A 27,160-nucleotide genomic window follows, 5' to 3' on the forward strand; every position below is an offset into this window, starting at 1 on the left:
TACTGAGTGGATTTAGGAACGATGATTCTAAGTGAAATAAATCACACAGAAAAAGAAACAACATAAGATATCACTAATAGAGGGAATGTAAACATGGCTACACATGAACTGAATTACAAAACAGAACAGAGTCTCACATTTAGAAAACAAACATATGCTTGCTTAAGGGGAAAGGTGATTTGGGGGCTGCATAAAACAACAGATTGAAATTAGCACAGATACCGTTCCATAAGCCAAATATGTAATAGAAAAGACCAACTCCTTGCTCAACGAAGTGGACTCAACACCCCATATGCATCACACAGGAATATACCTGGCTTGTAAGAATGTTATGTCTCCGTAAGAGAATCAAGTGTGAGAAGAGCGGCATAAACAGAGCAGTGAAAATCAGCAAAAACCAATTATAAAAATAAATTTCAAAAACAAAACATAAAGACAGTGAAATAGAGAGAAATTCTTGAATAATTTGTTCAGGGCTTGTGATGAAACCTGGATTTACCATATCTACACCCACAGATGGGTGAGACATAAGGCTGGACACTTGGGGCTTATAGGATTGGTGAGGTTCGCTGAGCAAATGCAGACCCTTTGAAGTAAGACTGCATGGTACCCATTCCATGGGTCCCAGCTCTCCAGGTTTCCCAGGAACCAGTCCCTAACTGAGGACTTGAGGCTCATCCTAACTCAGGCCCTGACACAACACCTAACTCAGTCTCGGACACTGTATATAAAAATGGCTCTGATGCTCGTCCTAAGTCAGGCCCTGACACTGTCTCTAAGGCCCTGCGGCCATCAGTACCTAAAGTCCTGACATTATCCTGAGCTAATATCCTACCCCATGTCTTACCAAGGTCCTGAGACTGTCCCAAAGTAAGCCCTGAAGCTGTCCGTAAGTGAGGCCCTGAGGATGTCCCTAACAGAGGCACCGAGAATGTCTTTTAAAAAGACCCTAAGGCTGATCCTTAGGGGCCTAAGAGGCCCTTATACTACTCCTATTTCATGCCTTGACACTGTCCCTCATTCGGGCCCTAAGGTTAGGCCTCACTTATGCCCTGTTGCCGTACCTTAGTTAGGCTCTGACACTATCACTACATCCAGCCCTGACACTGGTCCTCATTAAGCCCCTGACACTGGTCCTAACTAAGGCCCTGATGCTCTCAATAACTAAGGTCATCACGCTATCCCTAGCTCATTTCCTGACACTATACGTGGCCTGGAACCTGACTCTGTCCCGAGCTAATTTCCTGCCTCTTGTCCTCAGTGAAGTCCTAATGCTCTCCCAAACTAAGGCCCAGACTAGTCCTAACAAAGGCCCTGACACTGTCTCTAACTAAGGCCCGGAATCTGTCCCTAATATAGGCCCTGCTGCTGGCAATAACTAAAATCCGGACACTATCCTGAGTTAATTATCTGACTCATTTCTAATCAAGGTCCAGACACTTTCCTTAAGAAAGCCCTGTCTCTGTTCCTAAATGAAGACCAGAGGCTGTGCCTAACTGAGGCCCTGAAACTATACCTAACTGAGGCCTTGACGCTGTGACTACCTGAGGCCCTGATCATGTCTTTAACTAAGACCCTATTGCTGACCCAACAAAGGCCCTGATACAGCTCCTACATCATGCCCTGACAGTGTCCCTAGCTAAGGGCCTAACACTAGGCTCTCCCTAATTCAGGCTCTGATGCTGTCCCTACCTGAATCCTTGATACTGGTTCTAATGAAGGCCCTGATACTCTCAATGACTAATGTGTTGACACTATCCCCAGGTCATTTCCTTATACAATCCATAAACTTAAGCCTAAACCTAACCCTAGCAAATGTCCTGTCTCTTTGGCTAACTGAAGCCCTTACTCTGTGCCTAACACAGACACTGAATTTAGGCCAAGGCCATGACACTGTCACTAACTAAGGCCTAGATACTTGTCCTAAATCCGGCCTAGAACTGTCCCTAACTAATGCCATAACACTATTCCTAACTCAGGCCCTGACACAGTACCTAACAGAGGCTCTGATGCTAGTCCTAACGCAGGCCCTGACACTGTGTCTAACTAAGGCCCTGCTGCCGTCAATATCTAAGGTCCTGACACTATCCTGAGCTCATTTCCTGACCCATCTCTTAAGAAGATCCAGAAAATGTCCAGAAGTAAGCCCTGACGCTGTCCCTAAGAGAGGCCCTGAGGCTATCCCTAACAGAGGCCCTGATAATGGCTTTAGCAAAGCCCCTGAGTCTGATCCTACCGAGGCCCTTATGCTGCTCCTAAGTCGTGCCCTCATACTATCCCTAGCTAAGGCCCTGACACTAGGCCTCACTCAAGCCCTGTTGCTCTTTCTAAGTCTGGCACTGATGCTGTCCCTGCCTAAAGTCCTGACACCGGTCTTAAATTAAGCCCTGATGCCCTAAGTAACTGAAGTCTTGGCACTATTCCTAGGTCATGTCCTGACACTATCCCTAGACCTTAACCTAACCTTGCCTTTAACTAATGTCGTGCCTCTTATGCTAACTAAATCCCTGATGCTATCCCCAACTAAGGCCCTGAAATTAGTCCCGAGGCCGTGAATCTGTTCCTAACTGAGGCCTGGAAGCTCGTCCTAACTCAGGCCCTGACACAACACCTAACTCAGTCCCAGACACTGTACCTAACAAAGGCTCTGATGCTCGGCCTAAGTCAGGCCCTGACACTGTCTCTAAGGCCCTGCGGCCATCAATACCTAAAGTACTGACATTATCCTGAGCTAATATCCTGACACATGTATTACCAAGATCCTTAAACTGTCCCAAAGTAAGCCCTGACATTGCCCCTACGTGACGAACTGACGATGTCCCTAACAGAGGCCCTGAGAATGTCTTTTACGAAGAACCTACGGCTGATCCTACAGAGGCCCTTATACTACTCCTACATCATACCCTCACACTGTCCCTCATTTAGGCCCTAAAGATAGGCCTCACTTAGGCCCTGTTGCCATATCTTAGTTAGGATCTGAAGCTATCCCTACATTAAGCCCTGACACTGGTCTTGATTAAGGCCCTGACACTGGTCCTAACTAAGGCCCTGATGCTCCCAATAACTAAGGTCTTCACACTATCCCTAGCTCATTTCCTGACACCATCCCTGGCCTGGAAGCTAACTCTGTCCCGAGCTAATTTCCTGCCTCTTGTCCTCACTGAAGCCCTAATGCTCTCTCTAACTAAGGCCGACAGTAGTCCTAACTAAGGCCCTGACACTGTCTCTAACTGAGGCCCGAAATCTGTCCCTACTATAGGACCTGCTGCGGGCAATAACTAAAATCCGGACACTATCCTGAGTTAATAATCTGACCAATTTCTAACCAAGGGCCTGACACTGTCCCTAAGAAAGCCCTGTCGCTGTCCCTAAGTGAAGGCCTGAGGCTGTGCCTAACTCAGGCCCTGAAGCTATGTCTAACTGAGGCCTTGACGCTGTGACTACCTCAGGCCCTGATCATGTCTTTAACTAAGACCCTAATGCTGACCCCACAAAGGCCCTGATGCAGCTCCTACATCATGCCCGGACCGTGTCCCTAGCGAAGTGCCTGATGCTAGGCCTCACTCAGGCTCTGTCGCTCTCCCTAAGTCAGGCTCTGATGCTGTCCCTACCTGAAGCCCTGACACTGGTTCTAATTAAGGCCCTGATACTCTCAGTGACTAAGGTCTTGATACTACCCCTAGGCCATTTCCTGACACGATACCTAAACTTTACCCTAAGCCTGTCCCTTGCAACTGTCCTGCCTCTTATGCTAACTGAAGCCCTTATCCTGTGCTTAACTCAGGCCCTGAATTTAGTCCCAAGGCTGTGACACTGTCCCTAACTGAGGCCTAGATGCTCTTCCTAACTCTGGCCCAGAACTGTCCCTCACTAAAGCCCTAACACTATTCCTAACTCAGGCCCTGACACGGTATCTAATAGAGGCCCAGATGCTATTCCTAACGCAGGCCCTGACACTGTGTCTAACTAAGGCCCTGCTGCCGTCACTATCTAAAGTCCTGACATTATGCTGAGCTAATATCCAGACCCATGTCTTACCAAGGTCCTGAAACTGTCCCAAAGTAAGACCTGATGCTGTCCGTAAGTGAGGCCCTGAGGCTGTCCCTATCAGAAGCCCTGAGAAGGGCTTTAACGAAGACCCTCATGCTGATCCTACAAAGGCCCTTATACTATTCGTACATCATGCCCTGACACTGTCCCTAACTCAGGCCTTAAAGATAGGCCTCATTTAAGCCCTGTGGTCATAAATTAGTTAGGCTCTAATTTTAGCCCTACATCAAGCCTTGAAACTGGTCCTGTTTAAGGACATGACACTGGTCCTAACTAAGGCTTTGATGCCCTCAATAACTAAGGTCTTCACGCTACCCCTAGCTCATTTCCTAACACTATCCCTGGCCTGGAAGCTGACTCTGTCCGGAGCTAATGTCTTGCCTCTCGTCCTCAATGAAACCCTAATGCTCTCCCTAACTAAAGCCCAGATTAGGCCTAACTAGGGCCCTGATACTGTCTCTATCTAAGGACCGGAATCTGTCCCTAAAGTAGGCCCTTCTGCCGCCAATAACTAAAATCCAGACACTATCCTGAGCTAATATCCTGACCCATTTCTAACCAAGGGCCTGACACTGTCCCTAAGAGGGCCGTGTCTCTGTCCCTAAGTGAAGGTCTGAGGCTGGGCCTAACTCAGGCCCTGAAGCTATGCCTACCTGAGGCCTTGGAGCTGTGACTACCTCAGACCCTTATCATGTATTTAACTAAGACCCTAATGCTGATCCAACAAAGGCCCTGATGCAGCTCCTACGTCATGCTCTAAGAGTGTCCGCAGCTAACGGCCTGACACTAGGCCTCACTCAGACCCTTTTGCTCTCCCAAAGTCAGGCACTGGCGCTGTCACTGCCTGCAGCCATGATACTGGTTCTAAATAAGGCCCTGATACACTCAGTGACTAAGGTCTTGACACTATCCCTTGGTCATTTCCTGACATGATCCATAACCTTTACCCTAAACCTAGCCCTAGCAAATGTCCTGCCTCTTATGCCAATTGAAGGCCTTACTCTGTGCCTAACACAGACACAGAATTCAGGCCCAAGGCTATGACACTGTCACTAACTAAGGCCTAGATGCTCATCCTAAATGCGGCCCAGAACTGTTCCTAACTAATGCCCTAACACTATTCCTAACTCAGGCCCTGACACGGTACCTAACAGAGGCTCTGATGCTAGTCCTAATGCAGGCCCTGACACTGTGTCTAACTAAGGCCCTGCTGCCATCAATATCTAAAGTCCTGACATTATCCTGAGATAGTTTCCTGACCCATGTCCTACCAAGGTCCTGAAACTGTCCCAAAGTAAGCCCTGATGCTCTCCCTAAGTGAGGCTCTGAGGCTGTCCCTATCAGAGTCCCTGAGAATGTATTTAACGAAGACCCTAAGGCTGATCCTACAGAGGCCCCTGTACTACTCTTAAGTCATGCCCTTACACTGTCCCTAAGTCAGGCCCTAAAGATAGACCTCACTAGGCTCTCTTGCTGCACCTTAGTGAGGCTCTGACGCTTTCCCTACTCTGACACTGTCCCTGCATCAAGACCCGACACTTGTCCTAACTGAACCCCTGATGCCCGCAATAACTAATGTCTTCACGCTATCCCTAGTTCATTAACTGACACTATCCGTGGCCTGGTAGCTGACTCTGTCCCAAGCTAATTTCCTGCCTCTTATGCTCACTGAAACCCTAATGTTCTCCCTAACTAAGGCCCTGACTTGTCCTAACTAAGGCCCTGACACTGTCTCTAACTAAGGTCCTGATTCTTTCACTAATACAGGCCCTGTTTCCGGCAATAACTAAAATCTGGACACCATCCTGAACTAATATCCTGACCCATCTCTTACCAAGGTCCTGACACTGTCCCTAAGAAAATCCTCTCGCTGTCCCTAAGTGAAGGCCTGAGGCTGTGCCTAACTCAGGCCCTGAAGCTATGCCTGTAAGGCCACCTCGCCCAAGGCAGGGGAACAAAATCATATTCACAGGTTGCACCTGACCTGGAAATTCCCCGGACCACCCAGTTCCAGAAACTGACCTGGAGATATTCCAGACCACCCAGTTCCAGGAACTCACCTGGAGACCTTGCACCTGGCCCAGTCTTCCCGGTTTTCGATGGGTGGGACTAACGGTCCCCCAGGATACACGAAAAGACCACCAAATAAGGAATACCATGCGCCCTCCCAGATTCACCACACCCCTTTCCCCTCTTCCCCTATAAAATCTTGCCCAACCCCTGCCAGGGTGCGACTTATCTGGCCCCTTTCTCTCGGACCAGTGAACCTCGCCCGGGAGCGTTCTCTAATAAAACTCACTTGAAGCCTTCCTCTGTTTCGCGGTGCCGTTTGTTAAGATCCGACGTTACATTTGGTGCCGAAACCCGGGAGGGGTACCAAGCCCTGCTGGTTACCACACGGGCCACTCTTCCCCTCCCCCAGGAGACAACCAGGGAACCTCTACTCATCCACCCAATCCGGGAGAAAACGGGGTAAGTCCCCCTCCCTTGTTCCCTCCGACCCTCAGAGTCCCTGCCCACTGAACTCCCTGTCCTTAATCGCGGCTGCGTCAGGGACTCCTCCGTCCTCTCTCCTGGCCTTGGGCAACTATCGAGACGTCCCAATTGCCTGACCGCTCTCCAACCCGTCGGGCCTCGAGGGATTGTGGAGACGTCCCAATAGCCTGACCACCCTCCAACCTGCTGTGAATTGGAGACTGAGACCAGGGACGCCTCTCTCCCTCTCCATTCACTCAGGGACAGAATGGCGCTCATGGGAACCTCACAATCAAAACCAGATCCTAAGATGCCCCTGGGGTGTCTCCTAGCCAATTTTACAGCCCTCGCTATTTTCCTGAAGGGACTTTCGATTTTAACATCCTCCGTGGTCTAGATAATTACTGCCGCAGGACGGGCAAATGGTCTGAGGTCCCCTATGTCCAGGTTTTTTGGTATTTGCACTCCCGCCCCTCCCTTTGCATCAATTGTTCTACCTCTCAAATCCTCCTTGCCAGACAAACGTCTCCTCCATCCAAAACCTCAATCCCCTTGGATTCCTCCCCACTAACCGACCCTCCCGAATCTCTTACCACTCCCCCCTTCAGAACTCCTCTCCAACCTCCACCTTACCCTGAAGCGGTCCCTCCTCCCGAACCCGTTCCGGCCCCTCCAACCGTTACCCCGCCTCCCTCGATGGTTTCTCCTCCCACGCCCCTTGCTTCGCCAATTAGTGCACATACACGCTCTCACGACTCCCAAGATTCAAATCTCCTCTGCCCTCTGAGGGAGGTAGCAGGAGCGGAAGGATTAGTTAGAGTTCATGTTCCCTTTTCTCTCCAAGATCTCTCTCAAATAGAAAAGCGATTAGGCTCCTTTTCTGCCGACTCTTCCCGCTACATCAAAGAATTTCGCTCTCTCTCTCAAGCTTACGATCTAACCTGGCACGATATCTTTGTGATCCTATCTTCTACTCTGACCCCTGACGAGAGGGAAAGAATTCAAACTGCTGCCCGAAACCATGCTGATCAGGTTCACCTTACCGACAACTCCATGCCTGTCGGAGCGACTGCCGTACCTGGCACCGTTCCAGGCTGGACTTATCAGGATGGCCAAGATGGCCATCGTAAACACGACCTCATGATCCAATGCCTCCTGGCTGGCATGCAGGCTGCCACTCATAAGGTAGTCAATTTTGAAAAACTAAAAGAGATAACCCAAGAACCTAATGAAAATCCAGCTATCTTTCTCAATCGCCTTACAGAGGCCTTAACTCTCTACACCCGGCTGGATCCCGACACCCCGGCAGGGACAGCGGTCCTAGCCACCCATTTTATCACCCAATCAGCCCCGGACATCCGAAAGAAATTAAAACGGGCAGAAGACGGCCCTCAAATCCCTATTCAAGATCTGGTAAAAATGGCCTTTAAAGTACATAATGGCCATGAGGATTTGGCAGAATCCAGCCGACAGGCTCGGATGCACCAGAAGGTGGTCTTCCAAACCCAAGCTCTTGTAGCCGCCCTAAGGCCGGCCATCTCCCATGGATCACAGCATCCACGGGGTCCGCAAAAGGCAACCCCACCGGGGACCTGCTTCAAATGCAGAAAAGAAGGCCACTGGGCTTGCCAATGTCCCAATCCCCGACCTCCTTCTAAGCCCTGTCCCAGCTGTGGGCTAACGGGCCACTGGAAGAATGACTGCCCTACGACTGGCCCTCCCTCAGCATCTCCACGTGGGGGGCAGGCTGACCCAAAAGCATTACCACTCGAACTGCTGGGATTGGCTGACGACTGATGGCACCCGGACTCGAAGACCCCCATCACGCTCGCCGAGCCCAGGGTAATGCTACAGGTAGCAGGTAAGTCCATCTCATTTCTGGTGGGCACGGGGGCTACCTATTCGGTCCTGACTACTTATTCCAGGCCAGTTTCTCCTTCCCAGATGTCGGTCATGGGTATTGATGGCAAACCATCCTTCCCACTCCAGACCGGTCCACTCCCATGTCATATCAAAGGACTCCCTTTTACTCATACCTTCTTAGTCATACCATCCTGCCCACTTTCCTTGCTAGGCCAAGATGTCCTTTCCCACTTAGGGGCCTCCCTCCAGCTGGTTAGACTTGATCCTAAGGTCCCCTCCTCCCAACTCCTGCTTCCTCTTCTCGGCCTGTCTCTAGAACCCTCCCTCTCCTATCTCCCTCTTCCAATCACACCGAACCCAATCAATCCCCAAGTCTGGGATACTTCTAAACCCATAATAGCAACACACCATTCCCCCACTCTCATCCGCCTAAAGGACCCCTCCAAACTTCCATCAAGACCCCAATTTCCCATCTCTGAAACTCACCTTAGGGACCTACAACCTATTATCACCAGACTCCTAAGCCAGGGACTCCTTATCCCCACTGAGTCTCCCTGCAACACCCCCATCCTGCCTGTCGGCAAGGCCTCTGGGGATTATCGCCTGGTCCAGGACCTCCAAATAATCAATGAGGCCATAATTCCTCTCCACCCAGTAGTACCAAACCCATACACCTTGCTCTCCCATATCCCCCCATCCACAGCCCACTTTACGGTTCTGGATCTCAAAGATGCCTTTTTCACTCTGCCCCTTTATCCTGACTCCTATTTCCTCTTCACCTTTACCTGGACAGATCCGGATACTCATACTTCCAGTCAGCTCACCTGGACAGTTCTTCCCCAGGGCTTCTGCGACAGTCCTCACCTCTTCGGTCAGGTGCTGGCACAGGACCTCATTTCCTGCTCCCTTACCCCCAGCACACTCCTTCAATATGTAGATGACGTCCTCCTTTGTAGCCCTTCTCTCAGCATCCCAAGACAACATACTACAGATCTCCTCAATTACCTTGGCTCTCGCGGTTATCGGGTCTCCCCAGCCAAGGCTCAGTTACCTGTATCTTCTGTAACTTACCTGGGGCTCCACTTTACCCCTCCCACAAAAGGTCTAACAGCCGATCACACCCAGATTATCCGTGAACTCCAGCCTCCGGAAACAGTGGAACAGATTCTCGCCTTATAGGATTTTTCTGACACTGGATCCCTAACTTTGCTCTTCTTGCTAAAGCCCTATATCTGGCTGCTAAAGAAACCCCCCAAGGACCCCTCACCTCTCCTTCCGCCGTTCGACAGGCCTCTCTCACCCTCCGTAACGCTCTGATATCTTCTCCCCTTTCTCTGCCCAACCCAAACCGACCTTTTCACCATTTTGTGGATGAATGGGCCAGAATAGCTACTGGACTCCTTGCCCGGCCTGTAGAGCTTTCCTACCGCCCCGTGGCTTACCTCTCCAAACAGCTAGACCCAAGCTTTCGGGGATGCCAGCCATGCCTTCGGGCCCTAGCAGCGGCAGCCGAACTGACTAAACAAACACTCAAACTGACTCTGGCCCACCCACTAACCGTGTTTTCCTCCCACCAGCTGGTCAACCTCCTAGGCCACAAGTCTCTCTCCCTCCTGGGCCCCTCCTGCATCCAGGAGTTCCACTTACTATTCATTGAAAATCCAGCTATTTCTCTTGATCTCTCCCCTCTCCTGAACCTGGCTTCCCTCCTCCCTCCTTGATTCAAAAAATCTCACCATCTGTTACGGCAGCCGCCCAAATCTAGCTGATACTGGGTTTCTTTGTAACTCATCCCTCATGGTAAACACATCAATTGAAGCACCACCAGGCATGTTTTTCTGGTGCAATGGTTCCCTCACAAAAGAGACCAATTCTTTCTCCCCCTTCCCATGTATCCCCGTTACTCTCGTCCCACAACTCACACTATATAGCCAAGCCGAATTTTCCTCGCTAATCACGCCACACTTTACCCAATGAAAAAGATCTATCTTTCTTCCTCTGGTCGCAGGCATCTCTCTCGCCTCCTCCCTGGTCGCTGCAGGCCTCGGGGTGGGGGAGCTCTAACACATAGTGTTTCCACATCCCGCGACTTAGAACATAAACTCCAGCTAGCCATTGAAGCCTCCGCCGGCTACATCTACTCTCTCCATCGCCAAATCACCTCCATAGCCCGAGTTGCTCTCCAGAATGGATGAGCCCTGGATCTCCTGACGGCTGACAAAGGAGGTACCTGCCTTTTCCTACAGGAGGAATGCTGCTATTACATAAATGAAACAGGACTCGTCGAAGACAACGTAAAAGCCCTCCATCTTCTTAAGAGAAGAACTCCAACGCAAACACCAACAGTCCGCCTCCCCAATTCCCGATTGGTGGCGATCCACCCTCTATGCCTGGCTAACACCAATCTTAGGCCCCTTAATTCTCATTTGTATCTTGCTCATGTTTGGTCCCTGTTTTCTTAGGTTCCTTCGCAGGCGCATGGAGGAAGTCTCTCGGGTGGCCACAAGCCAAATTCTCCTTGGCCCTTACACCTTGCTTCCTACAGAACCCCCCACTGGTCTTCCCTCAGCCTCGGACCTCTGGTCTCCCGACTCCCCTTTCGACGCCCCCATTCAGCATGAAGTAGCCAGAGATCAGAACACCGCCCCATTACACCAAAGATGTTGGGATGTAAGGCCAACTGGCCTGAGGCAGGGGAACACAATCAGATTCACAGGTTGCATCTGACCTGGAAATTCACCAGACCACCCAGTTCCAGAAACTGACCTGGAGACATTCCAGGCCACCCAGTTCCAGGAAATCACCTGGGGACCTTGCACCTGGCCCAGTCTTCCCACCTTTCGAGGGGCAGGACTAACGGTCCCCCAGGATACCCTAAAAGACCACCAAATAAGGAATACCCTGTGCCCTCCCAGATTCACCACACCCCTTTCCCCTCCTCCCCTATAAAATCTTACCCAACCCCCACCTGGGAGCGACTTCTCTGGCCCCTTTCTCTCAGACCAGTGAACCTCGCCTGGGAGCGCTCGCTAATAATGCTCACTTGAAGCTTTCCTCTGTTTCGCGGTGCCATTTGTTAAGATCCGCCCTTACAATGCCTACCTGAGGCCTTGAAGCTGTGACTACCTCAGGCCCTGATCATGTCTTTAACTAAGACCCTACTGCTGACCCAGAAGAGGCTGTGATGCAGCTCCTACATCATGCCCAGACAGTGTCCCCAGCTAAGGGACTAACGCTAGGCCTCACTCAGGCCCTGTCTTCTCCCTAAGTCAGGCTCTGATGCTGTCCCTACCTGAAGCCCTGACACTGGTTCTAATTAAGGCCCTGATACTCTCAGTGACTAAGGTCTCGACACTACCCTAGGTCATTTCCTGACAGGATCCCTAAACTTTACACCAAGCCTGTCCCTTGCAACTGTCCTGCATCTCATGCTAACAGAAGTCCTTATGCTCTGCCTATCTCAGGCCCTGAATTTAGTCTCAAGGCCGTGACACTATCCCTAACTGAGGCCTAGATGCTCTTCCAAAATCTGGCCCAGAACTGTCCTTCACTAAAGCCCTAACACTATTCCTAACTCAGGCCCTGACACGGTATCTAATAGAGGCCCAGATGCTAGTCCTAACGCAGGCCCTGACACTGGGTCTAACTAAGGCCCTGCTGCTATCAATATCTAAAGTCCTGACATTATCCTGAGCTAATATCCAGACCCATGTCTTACCATGGTCCTGAAACTTTCCCAATGTAAGACCTGACGTAGTCCCTAAGTGAGGCACTGAGTCTGTCACTATCAGAAGCCCTGAGAAAGTCTTTAGCGAAGAACTTAATGCTGATCCTACAGAGGCCCTTATACTACTCCTAAGTCATGCCCTGACACTGTCCCTAAGTCAGGCCCTAAAGATAGGCCTCACTTAGGCCCTGCTGCCGTATCTTAGTTATGCTCTGACGCTATGCCTACATCAAGCCTTGACACTGGTCCTGATTAAGGCGCTAACAATGGTAATAACTAAGGCCCTGATGCTCTCAATGACTAAGGTCTTGACATTATCCCTTAGTCAATTCCTGAAAAGTTCCATAAACCTTACCCTAAACCTAGCCCTAGCAAATGTCCTGCCTCTTATGCTAATTGAAGCCCTTACTCTGTGCCTAACACAGACATTGAATTCAGTCCCAAGGCTATGACACTGTCACTAACTAAGGCCTAGATGCTCGTACTAACTCCGTCCCAGAACTGTCCCTCACTAATGCCCTAACACTATTCCTAACTCAGGCCATGACACGGTACCTAACAGAGGCAATGATGCTAGTCCTAACACAGACCCTGACACTGTCTCTAACTAAGGCCCTGCTGCCATCAATATCTAAAGTCCTGACATTATCCTGAGCTAATATACTGACCCATGTCCGACCAAGGTCCTGAAACTGTCCCAAAGTAAGCCCTGATGCTGTTCCTAAGTGAGGTCATGAGGCTGTCCCTATCACAGTCCCTGAGAATGTATTTAACAAAGACCCTAATGCTGATCAAACAGAGGCCCTTGTACTGTTCTTAAGTCATGCCCTGACACTGTCCCTAAGTCAGGCCCTAAAGATAGGCCTCACTAAGCCCTGTTACCGTCCCTTAGTGAGGCTCTGACTCTGTCCCTACATCAAGAACTGACACTGTTCATGATTAAAGCCCTGACACTGGTCCTAACTGAAGCCCTGATGCCCTCAATAACTAATATCTTCACGTTATCCTTAGCTCATTTCCTGACACTAACCCTGGCCTGGAAGCTAACTCTGTCCCGAGCTAATTTCCTGTCTCTTATCCTCACAGAAACCCTAATGCTTTCCCTAACTACGGCCCAGTCTAGGCCTAACTAGGGCGCTGAAACTGTCTCTAACTAAGGCCCGGAATCTGTCCCTAATGTAGGCCCTGCTGTCCGCAATAACTAAAATCCGTACACTATCCTGAGCTAATATCCTGAGCCATCTCTAACGAAGGGCCTGACACTGTCCCTAAGAAATCCCTGTGGCTGTCCCTAAGTAAAGGCCTGAGGCTGTGCCTAACTCAGGCCCTGCAGCTATGCCTACCTGAGGGCTTGAAGCTGTGACTACCTCAGGCCCAGATCATATCTTTAACTAAGACCCTATTGCTCATCCAACAAAGGCCCTGATGCAGCTCCTACATCATGCCCTGACAGTGTCCCCAGCGAAGGGCCTGATGCTAGGCCTCACTCAGGCCCTGTCGCTGTCCCTAATTCAGACTCTGATGCTATCCCTACCTGAATCCTTGATACTGGTTCTAATTCAGGCCCTGATACTCTCAGTGACTAAGCTCTTGACACTACCCCAGGTCATTTCCTGACACGATCCGTAAACTTTCCCCTAAGCCTCTCCCTTGCAACTGTCCTGCCTCTTATGCTAACTGAAGCCCTTTTGTTGTGCTTAACTCAGGGCCTAAATTTAGTCCCAAGGCTGTGACACTGTCCCTAACTGAGGCCTAGATGCTCTTCCTAACTCTGGCCCAGAACTGTCCTTCACTAAAGCCCTAACACTATTCCTAACTCAGGCCCTGACACTGTATCTAATAGAGGCCCACATGCTAGTCCTAACGCAGGCCCTGACAGTGTCTAACTAAGGCCCTGCTGCCGTCAATATATAAAGTGCTGACATTATCCTGAGCTAATATCCTGACCCATGTCTTATCAAGGTCCTGAAACTGTCCCAAAGTAAGCCCTGATGCTGTCCCTAAGTGAGGCCCAGAGGATGTCCCTATCAGAGTCCCTGAGAATGTATTTAATGAAGACCCTAATGCTGATCATACAGAGGCCCTTGTACTACTCTTAAGTCATGCCATGACACTGTCCCTAGGTCAGCCCATAAAGATAGGCCTCACTAAGCCCTGTTGCCACACCTTAGTGAGGCTCTGACTCTGTCCCTATATCAAGAACTGACACTGTTCATGATTAAGGCCCTGATACTGTCCTAACTGAAGCCCTGATGCCCTCAATAACTATTGTCTTCACGTTATCCCTAGCTCACGTATCCCTAGAAAATGTCCTGCCTCTTTGGCGAACTGAAGCACTTACTCTGTGCCTAATAGAGACACTGAATTTAGGCCCAAGGCCAGACACTGGCACTAACTAAGGCCTAGATGCTCAGTAGGCACGGTATCTAATAGAGGCCCAGATGATAGCCCTAACGCAGGCCCTGACACTGTGTCTAACTAAGGCCGTGCTGCCGTCAATATCTAAAGTTCTGACATTATCCTGAGTTAATATCCTGACCATCTCTTAACAAGGTCCAGAAACTGTCCTGAAGTAAGCCCGGATGCTCTCCCTAAGAGAGACCCTGAGGCTATCCCTAACACAGGCCCTGATAATGGCTTTAGCAAAGCCCCTGAGGCTGATCCTACCGAGGCCCTTATGCTGCTCCTAAGTCATGCCCTGATACTATCCCTAGCTAAGGCCCTGACACTAGGCCTCACTCAAGCCCTGTCGCTCTTCCTAAGTCTGGCGCTGATGCTGGCCCTGCCTGAAGTCCTGACACTCGCCCTAAATTAAGCCCTGATGCTCTAAGTAACTGAAGACTTGGCACTATTCCTAGGTCATGTCCTGACTCTATCCCTAGACCTTAACCTAACCTTGCCTTTAACTAATGTCGAGCCTCTTATGCTAACTGAATCCCTGATGCTGTCCCCAACTAAGGCCCTGAAATTAGTCCCGAGGCCGTGATCCTTTCCCTTACTCAGGACTGGAGGCTCGTGCTAATTCAGACCCTGACACAACACCTAACTCAGTCCTTGACACTGTACCTAACAAAGGCTCTGATGCTCGTCCTATGTCAGGCCCTGACCCTGTCTCTAAGGCCCTGCGGCCATCAATATCTAAAGTGCTGACATTATCCTTACTTAATATCCTGACCCATGTCTTATCAAGGTCCTGAAACTCTCCCAAAGTAAGCCCTGATGCTGTCCCTAAGTGAGGCCCTCATTATGTCCATAACAGAGGCCCTGGGAATGTCTTTTACGAAGAATCTAAGGCTGATCCGACAGAGGCCCTTATACTACTCCTACGTCATGCCCTGACACTGTCCCTCACACAGGCCATAAAGATAGGCCTCATTTAGGCACTGTTACAGTACCTTAGTTAGGCTCTGACACTATCCGTACATCAAGCCCTGACACTGGTCCTGATTAAGGCCATGACACTGTCCCTAAATGAGGCCTAGATGCTCTTCCTAAATCTGGCCCAGAACTGTCCCTCATTAAAGCCCTAACATTATTCCTAAATTAGGCTCTTACAAGGTATCTAATAGAGGCCCAGATGCTAGTACTAACGCAGGTCCTGACACTTTGTCTAACTAAGGCCCTGCTGCTGTCAATATCTAAAGTCCTGACATTATCCTGAGCTAATATCCAGACCCATGTCTTACCAAGGTCCTGAAACTGTCCCAAAGTAAGCCCTGATGCTGTCCCTAAGTGAGGTCCTGAGGCAGTCCCTATCAGAAACCCTGAGAAAGTCTTTAACGAAGACCCTAATGCTGATCCTACAGCTGCCTTTATACTTCTTCTAAGTCATGCCCTGACACTGTCCCTAGGTCAGGCCCTAAAGATAGGCCTCACTTAGGCCCTGTTGCCATACATTAGTTAGGCTCTGATGCTAGCCCTACATCAAGCCTTGACACTGGTCCTGATTAAGGTGCTAACAATGGTAATAACTAAGGCCCTGATGCTCTCAATAACGAAGGTCTTCAGGTTACCCCTAGCTCATTTCCTGACACTATCCCTGCCCTGGAACCTGACTCTATCCCGAGCAAATTTCCTGCCTCTTATCCTGACAGAAGCCCTAATGCTCTCCCGAACTAAGTCCCATACTAGGCCTAACTAGGGCCCTGACACTGTCTCTAACTAAGGCCCTTAATCTGTCCCTAATATAATCCGTGCTGCTCACAGTAACTAAAATCCGGACACTATCCTGAGCTAATATCCTAACCCATTTCTAACCAAGGGCCTGACACTGTCCCTAAGAAATCGCTGTCGCTGTCCCTAAGTGAAGGCCTGAGGCTGTGCCTAACACAGGCCCTAAAACTATGGCTACTTGAGGCCTTGAACCTGTGACTACATCAGGTCCGATCATGTCTTTAACTAAGACCCTATTGCTCATCCAACAAAGGCCCTGAGGTACTTCCTACATCATTCCCTGACAGTGTCCCCAGTGAAGGGCCTGACGCTAGGCCTCACTCAGGCCCTGTTGCTCTCCCTAAGTCAGGCTCTGATGCTGTCCCTACCTGAATCTCTTTGGTCCTGTGGATTACCTGGGGTGCAGTAGAAAAGGTGAAATTTTAGTACTACAATTTTTCACATTACTTCAAAAAATATGCTAAAAAATAAATTCAGTAGTTGCAAAATATGGAATCAATATATACAAATCAGTTTTGTTTCTATACACTAATAATGAACCACCAGCAAGAAAAATTAAGAAAACAATCCCAGTTACAATTCCATCAAAAAGAATGAACTATTTAGCCATAAATTTAACCAAGGACATGAAAGATCTATACTCAGAGAACTATAAAGCATTGATAAAGAAACTGAAGACACAATAGAAAACAATATTCCATGCTCATGCATCACAAAAATTACTATTATTAAAATGTTTGAGAGAGGGGGAAGATGGCGGAAGAGTAAGACACGGAGATCACCTTCCTCCCCACATATACACCAGAAATACTTCTACACGTGGAACAACTCCTACAGAACACCTACTGAATGCTGACAGAAGACCTCAGACCTCCCAAAAGGCAAGAAACTCCCCACGTACCTGGGTAGGACAAAAATAAATAAATAAACAGAGACAAAAGAATAGGGTTGGGCCCTGCACCAGTGGCACGGAGCTGTGAAGGGGGAAAGGTTTCCACACACTAGGAAGCCCCTTCTCGGATGGAGACTGTGGATGGCAGAGGGGGAAAGCTTCGGTGCCATGGAGGAGAGCGCAGCCACAGGGGTGCGGAGGACAAAGTGGAGAGATTCACGCACAGAGGATCGGTGCCGACCGGCACTCACCAGCCCTAGAGGCTTGTCTGCTCCCCCACCGGGGCGAGCGTGGCTGGGAGAGGAGGCTCAGACTTCGGTCGGAGCGCAGGGAGGACTGGGGTTGGCGGCCTGAGCACAGCCTGCAGGGGGTTAGTGCACCACGGCTGGCCGGGAGGGAGTCCGGGGAAAAGTCTGGACCTGCCGAAGAGGCAAGACACGTTTTCTTCCTTCTTTGTTTCCTGGTGCGTGAGGAGAGATGATTCAGAGCGCTGCTTAAAGGAGCTCCAGAGATGGGCGTGAGCTGTGGTTAACACTGCGGACCACAGAGACGAGTATGAGATGCTAAGGCTGCTGCTGCTGCCACCAAGAAGCCTGTGTGCGAGCACAGGTCACTATCCACAACCCCCTTCCTGGGAGCCTGTGCAGCCCGCCACTGCCAGGGTCCCGGGACCCAAGGACAACTTCCCCGGGAGAACGCACGGTGCTCCTCAGGCTGGTGCAACATTATGGCGGCCTCTGCCACTGCAGGCCCACCCCACACTCCGTGCCCCTCTCCCCCCTGGACTGAGTGAACCTAGCCCCCCAATCAGCAGCTCCTTTAACACCGCCCTGTCTGAGCAAAGAACAGATGCCCTCTGGCAACCTACATGCAGAGGTGGGCCAAACCCAAAGCTGATCTCCGGGAGCTGTGTGAACAAAGAAGAGAAAGGGAAATCTCTCCCAGCAGTATCAGAAGCAGCGTATTAAAGCTCCACGATCAACTTGATGTACGCTGCATCTGTGGAATACCTGAATAGACAACGAATCATCCCAAATTGAGGAGGTGGACTTTGAGAGCAATATTTATGATTTTTTTCCCCTTTTCTTCTTTTTGTGTGTATGTGTATGCTTCTGTGTGAGATTTTGTGTGTATAGCTTTGCTTTCACCATTTGTCCTAGGGTTCTATCTGTCCTTTTGGTTTGTTTGCTTTTTCTACTTTTCAAAAAACTTTTTCTTAATAATTATTTCTACTTTAATAACTTTATTTTTTTACCAACTTTATTTTATTTTCTATTGTCCTCTTTCTTTCTCCATTTTCTCCCTTTTATCCTGAGCTGTGTGGATGAAAGGCTCTTGGTGCTGCAGCCACAAGTCAATGATGTGCCTCTGAGGTGGGAGAGCCAACTTCAGAACACTGGTCCACAAGAGACCTCCCAGCTCCATTATCAAATGACTAAAATCTCCCAGAGATCTCCATCTCAACACCAACACCCAGCTTCACTCAACGACCAGCAAGCTACAGTGCTGGACACCCTATGTCAAACAACTAGCAAGACAGGAACACAACCCCACCCATTAGCAGAGAGGCTGCCTAGAATCATAATAAGCCCACAGACACCCCAATACACACCACCAGACGTGGACCTGCCCACCAGAAAGACAAGTTCCAACCTCATCCACCAGAACACAGGCACTAGTCCCCTCCACCAGGAAGCCTACACAACCCACTGAACCAACTTTAGCCACTGGGGCAGACACCAAAAACAATGGGAACTATGAACCTGCAGGCTGCCAAACGGAGACCCCAAACACAGTAAGATAAGCAAAATGAGAAGACAGTAACACACACAGCAGATGAAAGAGCAAGATAAAAACCCACCAGACCTAACAAATGAAGAGGAAATAGGCAGTCTAACTGAAAAAGAATTCAGAATAATGATAGTAAAGATGATCCAAAATCTTGGAAATAGAATAGAGAAAATGAAAGAAACATTTAACAAGGACTTAGAAGAACTAAAGAAGAAACAAGCAATGAGGAACAACACAATAAATGAAATTAAAAATACACTAGATGGGATCAATAGCAGAATAACTGAGGCAGAAGAACGGATAAGTGACCTGGAAGATTAAATAGGGGAAATAACAACTGCAGAGCAGAAGAAAGAAAAAAAGAATGAAAAGAAATGAGGACAGTCTCAGAGACCTCTGGGACAACATTAAAGGCACCTCTGGGACAACATTAAACCTCTGGGACAACATTAAAGGCATTCGAATTATAGGGGTTCCAGAAGAAGAAGAGAAAAAAGAAAGGGACGGAGAAAATAATTGAAGAGATTATAGTTGTAAACTTCCCTAATATGGGGAAAGAAATAGTTAATCAAGTCCACGAATCACAGAGAGTCCCATACAGGATAAATCCAAGGAGAAACACACTAAGACACATATTAATCAAACTGTCAAAAATTAAATTCAAAGAAAACATATTAAAAGCAACAAGGGAAAAACAACAAATAACACACAAGGGAATACCCATAAGGTTAACAGCTGATATTTCAGCAGAAACACTGCAAGTCAGAACGGACTGGCAGGACATATTTAAAGTGATGAAGGAGAAAAACCTACAACCAAGATTACTCTACCCAGCAAGGATCTCATTCAGATTTGATGGAGAAATTAAAACCCACAGCTGGGTGAGACATAAGGCTGGACACTTGGGGCTGATAGGATTGGTGAGGTTCGCTCAGTAAATGCAGACCATTTGAAGTAATACTGCATGGTACCCATTCCATGGGTCCCAACTCTCCAGGTTTAAGGGATTCTTCCTTCAGATAAAACATGCATGGGGAACCCAGAGAATGGTAAACCGTGTGATCGGGCAAGGTTTCTAAAATGCTTCTCAGTTTTTGTACCCTGGTACTCGGGTTCGCCATTCCAGACGCTTTACTAACACTCTCCCCACTTGGAGAGTCAGTGCCTTTAACCTCCTGTTTGGCACAGTTTGCAATATTTGTGAAAGATAAACAGGAATAGGGAGAACCAATGAGAGACTAGTTTTAGGTGTTTGGACGGGCACATTTAACTCTAATTTCCCACCAGGAAGAAGAATTAACCAAAGGCTCAGCATGCCGTGCTGGAACCAGATTATGTCCTGAAGCAATCCTGCGGTTTTGTGGCCACCTCACAAGAAAGCGAGTTGAAAAAAGGAGCTCAGGGGCACTGCAATTCACAAACTTGCAGAGCTATAAAGGATAACTAATGTCCAAAAATATATTGAAGTAAGGCTGCGAAGAGGACTTGAAAGTGAGGCACAACTGCAGGAAACAGATTGCAGGAGGTAGACTGGAATTTCATTTAATGCATATGAAAAGAGGTAGATCTCTGACAATGAGGCACTTCGCCAAAAAGAAAGTATGCATTTTTTCCTGAATATATTCAGGAAAACACGCATACGCACTTTTTGGCCAAGCAAGCGAGCGTGCAATGTTAATCTGCACTACAATGAAGTTTCTCTTCCCCCCGGTCAAAAGAGACATCTGAAAAAAGTGTAAAAAACAGAAAGCCAGGACAGGCCATGGAGAACAGGGAGCCTTGTTATGCTGATGGGTGGGATGTAAATTGCCAAAAGCCACTGTGGAGAAGTGTATCATGTTTCCTGAAACATCTAAAAAACAAAGCTACAGAGACTAAGGCGTTTCCACTTATGGCCCTATAGCTTAGGAAAATGAAAATGAAAAAGACACAGCTACCCCAAAATTTGGTGCTGCACTGTTTACAAGAACCTTGACTATGGTACAACTTAAATATCCCAGAAAGAGAAAAATGGACAAACAAGTAGGGGTACTTACGTACAATGTAATGTCACTCAGCAATGAAATCAATGTCATCAGGCCCATAGCAGCATAATGAGTGAATTTAGGGATGATGATTCTAAGTGAAATAAATCACACAGAAAAAGATACTTATCATAACATATCACTAAGAGAGGAAATGTAAACTTGGCTACACATGAACTGAATTACAAAACAGAACAGAGTCTCACATTTAGAAACAAACATATGCTTGCTTAAGGCAAAGGTGAGTTGGGGTGCTGCATAAAACCAGAGATTGAAATTAGCACAGATACTGTTCCATAAGCCAAATACGTTATAGAAAAGACCTATTCCTTTCTCATCGAAATGGAGTCAACACCCCATATTCAATGCATAGGAATATACCTGACTACTAAGAATCTTAAAACCTATACATTTATATGTCTCCATAAGAGATTCAAGTGTGCGTACAGTGGCATAAACACAGCAGTGAAAATCAGCTAAACCCCATTATAAAAATAAATTTCAAAAACAAAATACAAAGTCAGTGAAATAGAGAGAAATTCATAAATAATTCATTCAGGGCTTGTGATGAAACCTGGATTTCCCACATCTACACCCACAGCTGGGTCAGACAATAAGGCTGGACCCTTGGGGCTGAGAGGATTGATGAGGTTCTGTGAGCAAATGCAGATGCTTTGAAGTAATACGGTATGATACCCATTCAAAGTTTCCCAACTCTCCAGGTTTAAAGGATTCTTCCTTCAGCTAAAACATGCATGGGAAACCCAGAGGATGATCCACCACGTGACTGGGCAAAGTATCTATAACGCATTTCAGTTTTTCTCCCCTGTTACTCAGGTTCACCATTCCAGACGCTTTACTAACAATCTCCCCTCTTAGAGAGTCAGTGCCTTAAACCTCCTGTTTGGAACAGTTGGAATTTCTGAGGGAGATGAACACGAATAGGGAGAACCAATGAGAGACAAGCTGTACATGTTTGGAGGGCACATTTAACTCTAATTTCCCACCTGGTAGAATAATTAACCAAAGGCTCATATGCCGTTCTGGAACCAGATTAGGGCCTGAAGCAATCCTGCGGTTTTGCGGCCAGCTCACAAGAAAGCGAGTTGAAAAAAGAAGCTCAGGGGCACTGCCATTCACAAATATGCAGAATTATAAAGGAGACTATCGTCGAAAAATATATTGAGGTAGGGCTGCGAAGAGAACTTGAAAGCGAGGCACAATTGCAGGAAACATATTTCAAGACGTAGATTGGAACTGCATTTAAAGCATATGAAAAGAGGCAGAACTTCGACAGTGATGCACTTGGGCAAAAAGGGCGTATGCGTTTTTTCCTGAAAACACTGGAAAAAACGCATGTGAACTTTTTGGCCAACAAAGCAAGCGTACAACGGAAATCTGCACTACAATCCAGTCTCACTTCCCACCAGTACAAAGGGCCATCTGAAAAAAGTGTAAAAACCAAAAAGAAAGGAGAGGCCATGGAGAACCGTGAGCCTTGTTATGCTGATGGGTGGGATGTAAATTGCCAACAGCCATTCTGGAGAAGTGTATGGTGTTTCCTGAAACATCTAAAAAACAAAGCTACAGAGCCTAGGGCGCTTCCACTTATGGCCCTATACCTTAGCAAAATAAAAATGAAAGAGACACAGCCACCCCAAGTTTGGGGCTGCTCTGTTTTCAAGAACCTCGCCTAAGGTACAACTTAAATATTCCAGAAAGAGAAAAATGGACAAAAATTTGTGTTACTCACGTACAATGGAATATCACCAACAATGAAATCAACATCTTCAGGCCCGTAGCAGCATAACGAGTGGTTTTAAGTACGATGATTCTAAGGGAAATAAATCACAAAGAAAAAGATACTTATCATAAGATGTCACTAACAGAGGGAATGTAAACTTGGCTACACATGAACTGAATTACACAACAGAACAGAGTCTCACATTTACAAAATAAACATATGCTTGCTTAAGGAGAAAGTTGAGTTGGGGTGCTGCATAAAACCAGAGATTGAAATTGGCACAGTTACCGTTATATAAGCAAAATATGTAATATACAAGACCTACTCCTTGCTCAACGAAATGGACTCAACACTCCGTATTCAACGCATAGGAATATACTGTGACGAAAGAAACGGAAAAACAGCTTCAGGGCTAACAGCACATTTTGGCTTCTGTAAGAAACTTGCTTGCTTGTTTGGGGCGGGAAGAACCGGGTTCCTGATTGGCTGATTCAAAATTAAACAGCTCCCTCCCGCCTTGGGGTCTTCCCGCCCTGTGAAGGGTATAAAAGCCTTGTCCGCCTGTTAGTCGGGTCTCACTCATTTCTCTCCAAGTTGGACCCTGTCTGGACAGTTTGTGTAAGCTTCTATACTTGTATAAATCCTTTGCTAATCTTTCTACTTGGTGTTGGTGATTCTCAGGTGTCCTTGGTTGGGACGCTGGTTGCATTTATCGGGGAACTCTACTCCAGGCTTGTGGCTCCCGGACCGCAACATTTGGGGGCTTGTCCGGGATTGGACAGTGGAGGTTAAAGATCTGAAACAGGGTCCCTCCCTGTCTTTGGAATACTCGAAGTGGAGGTTAAAGATCTGAAACAGGGTCCCTCCTCCGAAGCCACCACCTGCTCCTTCTTCGGGTAAGTTTGCGACCCCTGGCTTGCCGGCAAGAAACTAGGAGACTCCATTAAGGCTTGTCGGACGCGACGTTAAGCCTGGAGTCAGGAGGAGTCACGGGATGCCGCGATTCCTCCTTGGGAATTCAAAGTCGGTTTTGATATTCTTTTGTCCCGACTTTGAACTGGAATTGTGTCAAAACTTGTTGTTCTTCCCTTCTGTCTTTTGTCACTCGTGTGTGCGCTCTTGCATTTGCTTGGACACTTTGGCTTTGTGCTTGTGCTAAAACCTTTAGCTCAACAGAAATTTCACAATGGGACAAGGTATGTCCTGGATGCAGACCCCCCTGAGCCTAGTTCTGGACCACTTCAGAGACTTCCGCCAGATCTTCAGGGAATTTGAGGCCTCTGTATCCCCAGAAACCCTCCACACCTTTTGTGAATTGGAATGGTCGACATTTCAGGTGGGATGGCTATCCGAAGGTACGTTCTCTATTCCGGTTATAGCTGTGGTGGAAGATATTGTCTTTAAGGTACATGATGATCAGATTCCTTATACTGAGTGTTGGCGGGGTCTCGTGGAGACACCACCTGACTGGCTGAAGCCCTGGGTGCCCCCGCCCGGAACTACCAACAGAAAGGAAACAAGATCTAAAGATAACATGTGCCGCCAAGATGGCGGACGGGAAAAAAACCTAATGTTAAAAGCTCTAAGTCCCCGCCCCCTCCTCTTGTAGAGGAGGGAGAGGAAGAAGAAACCCCTCCTCCCGAGGCGTCTGCACCTCCCCCTCCCTTTGTCCCTCCCGAGGCCGATACCAGCCCCGATGACGACATCCTCCCAGGTCAGGCCAGGAGCACTTGACTGAACCACGGCCCACTGCTCTGCCTCTGCGGCAACAAGCACCTAGACCAGGGGAGGCACAGCCTTTTCTTACTTACGCCCCATTCTCCACGACTGATTTATACTAATATCACTGTTAGTAACTATATTTGTAACTCATCAGCCGACCTGGGATGATTGTCAGCAATTGTTACAGGTTTTGTTTACCACGGAAGAAAGAGAAAAAAAATCATGTGGGGGGCCCATAAACAGGTACGTGGTCCAGATGGATGGCCCACTGATAACCCCAACCTAATTGAAACTGTGCTCCCTAGTACCCGACCGGAATGGAATCCTAACACGGAGGAGGGACGAGGGGCTTTGGCCCGTTTTCGCCAGGCTCTGTTAACAGGACTTCGGGCGGCAGCACGAAGGCCAAGTAATATGTCCAAGGTTACAGAGGTGACCCAGGGAGCCACAGAGTCTCCAGCCGCCTTCCTGGAAAGACTGATGGAGACCTATAGGCTATGGACCGCCATAGACCCTGAGGCACCAGAAAACAGGCAGGCGGGCAATTAACTTGGCCTTTGTGACACAGTCGGCCCCAGATATCCAAAGGAAATTACAAAAATTAGATGGTTTTGAAGGGAAGAACTTATAAACTGAGAAGAGACAGTTAAGGCAGGTATTAAAAGAAAAAGCATTCTCAGTAACTAGGCAATGTGTGACTTGTGCACAAGTAAACAAAGGGGCCAACGCACAACACCCGGAACTGCATCGGTATCGAGGCAACGAGGCAGGCCGCTTTTGGGAAATGGACTTTAGCCTGATAGGAATTTTAAAAGAGGCCTTCTACCCTAAGCTAAACGAGGAAAAGTAAAACTTTCCAACATAGGTGAATGGGTATGTCAGTCCTTCAATATCATTGAGATAACAACCCAATTCTTTAAAAAACAAAACTGTCCTTGTTTTACAAAGGTAGTCTTTACAGGACCAGAGGTTTGGCTCCAAAAATAATCCAAAGCCCACCAATCCTTTTACCACTCCCCAAACCCCTATTTATCTTAAGAGACTTGTAAGTATTAAACAAAGGGGAAACCTTTGAGATACAAATGTCCTATCTGGTCTTCTAAGAAACCCTTATCTCTGCCATCTTTTTAAATGCAAATTTAAAAAAAGAGGGTAAAGTAACTTAACACTTGACTTGTCAAGGATAAATAGAAATCCTAAGTGTCTTTTCTATAAGCACTAGTAAAAAGGGTTTAGCCATCTAGATTGGTGACCTTGATTTGTTCCATCTGCCAGAAGCCCAATTTGAATCCAACCCCTTGTAACTGATGGATTTTATGTTGTACCTGACTCAGGACTGAAATTTTGGAATGGGAACAATGAGACCTCTGTGTTTGTATTTTCATACGTATCTATATGTGTGTTGTAGGTGTATGGTATTGCCAAAAATTAATTCATAGAAGAGCTCTACTTAATTGGCTTTTAAAAAATATCAAACACTTACATAAATACTCAGAAGTAAAAACATAATCTGGCCAGAATGAATTTCAGGTTCATGTCATCTGAAAAATATTCAGTACTAAACTGATATCTGGTATTGAAGGTGGCTTAAACTTGTTGGTTTAATATAGACATGTCTTTAGAGTCATCAATGTTGAGTATAATACTTCTGTTGTACCTAGGTTTACTAAAGGTCAAATAAAACCTTATTCCATCTGTTATAAATCTGTCAACAAGAAAAGTAACTCAATGTAAAAAAAAAAAACTTTTAAGGAAGGTAAGATGTATGTTTTCAGTAAAAAAAAAAGGGGGACGAATGAAAATAAAAAATACTGAAAACAGTAATACATGATCAGGATTTTCTAAGATTGGACTGAATTTAGTTGGGTAAATGTATTTTTTTAGGAATGGGCTAGAACAAGACTGGATTTGGTTTCTTCCCCCAAAGTATTCTTAAAATGCTGCTTTGACAACAGACTGTGTGAGTTTCTTTGCATTTAAATGATCTGTATTTGCTTTTGAGATCTTTTGTAACTTTGGTTAAGGAATAAGTATTGTCTCACAGTGACCTATAATCTTATTTGACCAACTGTTTTAAAACTTTTTGACAAACTTCCCAAATATCAAATTTTAATTGTTTCTTTTGATTTCCAGTTAACTTTGTGATACTTTAGAGGTCCCCTGAGGTATCTTAAAGAAAAATATTTAACTAAGATTACTTGGTATGTTAAACATAATCATTCATAATTCTGGTTATCGTAACCAAGTTTCTTTATTGATTCCAAGGATTTGGACTGGATACAAAAGAAAGGGGGGGTATTAGATAAGGAGAAGGAAGGAAAGATATGGATTACAGGGGGCCACTGGGACTCAACGCTGTTTTTGGACCACAGACAGGAAGGTCGACTTGGGCAAACAAACAGTCACCCAATCCTTCCTGGTCATGCCTGACTGCCCCTATGAAGGCAAGATAAAGATCACCGAATTTTTATTCCTGAGAACCTAGGCCTGATGTTGATACGACGCTTGCATGAGGGAACGCATCTGGGATCTACAAAATTACATAAACTGTTAAAAACTCGTTTTCGAATTCCATAACCAGTTTCCTGAAGTAACCTTATTACAATATGTGGATGATTTACTTGTGGCTGGAAAAACTGTGTGGGATTGTCTAACAGGAACAAAAGGCCTAATAAGGTTACTACAGGACTTAGGCTATA

This window comes from Lipotes vexillifer, unplaced genomic scaffold (genome assembly GCF_000442215.2).
Source record: "Lipotes vexillifer unplaced genomic scaffold, Lipotes_vexillifer_v1.1 scaffold1048, whole genome shotgun sequence".
NCBI classification, from domain to species: Eukaryota; Metazoa; Chordata; class Mammalia; order Artiodactyla; family Lipotidae; genus Lipotes; species Lipotes vexillifer.